Source organism: Echinops telfairi, unplaced genomic scaffold (genome assembly GCF_000313985.2).
Source record: "Echinops telfairi isolate 266 unplaced genomic scaffold, ASM31398v2 ScPeMD7_24;HRSCAF=84, whole genome shotgun sequence".
NCBI classification, from domain to species: Eukaryota; Metazoa; Chordata; class Mammalia; order Afrosoricida; family Tenrecidae; genus Echinops; species Echinops telfairi.
The window spans coordinates 169,236-172,507 of record NW_022103921.1 but is presented as its reverse complement, the minus strand read 5'-3'; the positions used below and the strand labels follow the sequence as shown (position 1 = coordinate 172,507).

Genomic DNA, 3,272 nt, shown 5'->3' with positions numbered 1-3,272 from the left:
GGAGCTGGGGACTGGCGATTGGTGACCTGCCTTGTGATTGGCTGCTGTGCTGACATAACCTAGCTTTCTCTACAAATAGAGGAAGATCTAGCATCCGATAGAGACTTCAAGGACTGCTAGTCTCTCAACTTTCTCTCACGGACGTGAGTTGCACTAAGCCATTTATAGTGCTTCTAATTTAACTGTTTATTTCTTGTATTGTATATTTCTCTGTATACGATTTAACATTTCATTTCTCGTTATATATCTAATTATCTTTATGATTTAACATTTCATTTTTCGTTATATATTATATTTATAAATAAATATATTATATTATCAGGAATTTGGTTTTATCTCTCTAGAGAACCCTGTCTAACACAGGGAGATACCATGATCACGAAGGTGGTTTTCCCAGGGCGAGGCTTATCCATTGCACTCCGGATGTGCTGACTCCTGCGATTTCCCCAAATGTGGGAAACTCGACTGCATGATTTGTGGTAGTGGGGGACTGCGTTCACGCTCTCCCCTTAAAAAAATAAAAATAAATAAAATAAAAATTTTTAAAAATTAAAATAAAAAAAATCGGAATTTACAAATTAGTAAATAAGTACAATTGAACCCTCCAGCACCATGCTTATTGGTTGACACATCCCTGCATTTGTGTAAGAGCAGAAAAGAATGCTTGAGGCCAGGACACAGTAGAGGGGAGATCCACAAGAGACCTGTGATAGCCCTTGGACATGATGTTATTTATCACCTATAAACATTTATAAACCACTTTATTTTGCCAGCTACTGTGAATCAGACACAAATGATTTAAAAGTTTACTGAACTATGCTAGTTATTCCTGGTTAGTTCCTTACATTTCGGTAAAATCCGAGAGAGAAGACGGCTCCAAATACATAATTAGCAATGTGAGTTCCTTGATGGGTTAGATTTGGGTTCAGTTTAGGGTTTTAGGGTGCTAGAGTCAGAGTCTGTACTTATGATTGGAATCTAGGTCCTCGGATAATGTTCCCTGTTCAAGAATAAGAGTCAGTGGATAGAAACAGAACATAAGTGTCATGAGTTAAGAGTCAGATGTTGGTGGACAGATTAAAGGGCTTTATGTTTAGAATGTGTCCTGCCTACCAGCTTATGTTTGGAGTTGAGTTGGGGCTTATGTGTTATGGTATAAAGCTGTAGCGTTATGGTTTGCAAGTTTGGTTTCTGAATTTGAGACATTGGATCATAAAGTTAGAATTAAGATAATAGAATATATTCAAAGTTGTGTTCCTGATTTAAAGAATGGGAATAAATGAGTAAGGCTGGTTTTAGAGTGTATGGTGTTAGGATTTGTTAAGCAAATCCTAATTTTTTTTTAATTGGTTGTGGGTATCAAGGAATGTTTAGGGTGTAATAGACATTCTGGATGATAAGGAGCTTTTCAAGTAGTTAGGGGTTGAGTGTTTTAAGAGATTATCAGGGTGTTGTGAGGTGACCCGTCCCACGGGCCATTAAACAACGTGGATACCTGAAAGAGGGACTGGGAATGAAGAGGGGCAAGAGACGCGAGAAATGGAGGCAAGACAGGAGTCTGATTAAGCCTCGATTTATTGAGCAGAAGGCAGGGGCTTAAATACCCTATGGTGGGCGGGTAACAGTACATCATATGCTAATAAAGTGTAACGAATAATATCCAATAATCACGCAGCTACCAAATACGGAAGAAATGGCAGGCATCAGTCCTCAAACAGGTCCGCATGCAAATGAGGTGCACTTGGATGCCTGGCGGAGGTGTCCAATGAGCATGGCGGCTGCCTTCCACCAAGCACCAATCATCACAAAGGCCAAACTCAGGCAGGACAATAGGCCAGGGAACATCCAGGAACGGGGAAGCTTAAAGACAGCGGACGGCGCAGGCCATGGGCTGAGAGACGTGCAGACTCCCACATGTGCAGACTCCCACAGTGAGGATGTTCAGCATACTAAGGTGTACATTTAATGGTTTGGGAGTTTTTGATTAGCAATTAATGGTTAGTAAGTAAAGTACCAAAAGTTATTTTTGTGTGTTGAAATGTATCTTACTGTGTTTTTATATTTATTAGCTATTTATGGCATATCTTGACTATTTTATGGATATGATCATTAATTTATGATTAGAGGAATTTTTATTTCTTTTTTGGAAGCCTCTTTTCTTCCTTTAAAAAAAAATCTTATTCTGATTGCTCTAGTTAGAACATACAGGCATTTTTTAATATCAGTAGTGAAAGTGGACATTTATGTTTGTCCTTTTCCTGAGGTGGGGTGATGTTTTTTGTCTTTCCTTTAAATGTGACATTTTGACTTAAATAAGAATGTATATTAGCATATTAACATATTGAACTATATCTGTTTCATGTTAGATTTGTAGAGGGTTTTTTTTAGCATGAAAAGCCTTTGATTTGTTTAGTATGTTTTATGTATCTATTTATATAATCAATTCTTTTTTTTTGCATTATTTGCTATTATTCCAGTGCTTATTTTCTTATGTTAAATCAACTCTGGGACAGATTCCAATTAATCATGGTATATTAATTATTTTAATGTGTTGTCTGACTCAGTTCCCAATATTTTTAAGAACTTTTTTCATGTAGATCCATTTTCAATCTTGGTCTACAGTTTTCTTGAAGTATTATTATCTGACCTTGGTATCAGGTTATTACTGGTGTCATAGAAAATGTTAGTAATGGACTCTCACAACCATTGTTATGTTTGTACCCAATAACTTGAACTTAACAACCAAAAAAGCGAAGTGTTTATTCATACTGTGTGAATACTTTGTTGTCTAGCTGCCAGAATCTTCAGCTTTAATCTGTCTTACAGTTAGCCTTGAAGTTTCTCGTGGAATTTAATTTTGATTCAATTGATCATAGACCTTCTTAGCATCCTGAAACCCATTCAACTCTCATAGATCACTTGCTCTGGTTGGATCCTCTTTTCTTGCAGCTGACCGCTCAGTGAAGAGTGATAAATGACTTACATTACTTTTGATAGGCAAATAGTCACACCTGAACAACTGTGTGCTGCCCTCACACTTGAGCCTGTTTGGGAAATACTCTGTCATAAGACATGCTGGGTGGATCTTAGAGAATTTCCTTCAAGTTACCTCCAGGAGAATGGTGTAAATCAATGAGGCACAGGAATTCCTCAGTGGTTTTGTCATCACTTAGTTCTACCATTATTATTTTTAAAATCATTTTATTAGGGGCTCTTACAACTCATCACAATCCATCCATCCATCCATTGTGTCAAGCACATTTGTACATTTG

The 3,272-nt window shown here is 37.2% G+C and overlaps 1 protein-coding gene and 1 non-coding gene across 2 annotated transcripts in view; both read left to right on the top strand.

Annotated features, from left to right (window-relative positions):
• The window catches only part of LOC123521562 (zinc finger protein 615-like), a 52,689-nt gene that overhangs the window by 35,352 nt on the left and 14,065 nt on the right, over positions 1-3,272 (top strand). The gene's annotated exons all lie outside the window — the stretch shown is intronic.
• LOC115869361 lies at positions 347-511 on the top strand. Its single transcript, XR_004046143.1, has one exon. It is a non-coding gene; the product is annotated as a U1 spliceosomal RNA (small nuclear RNA).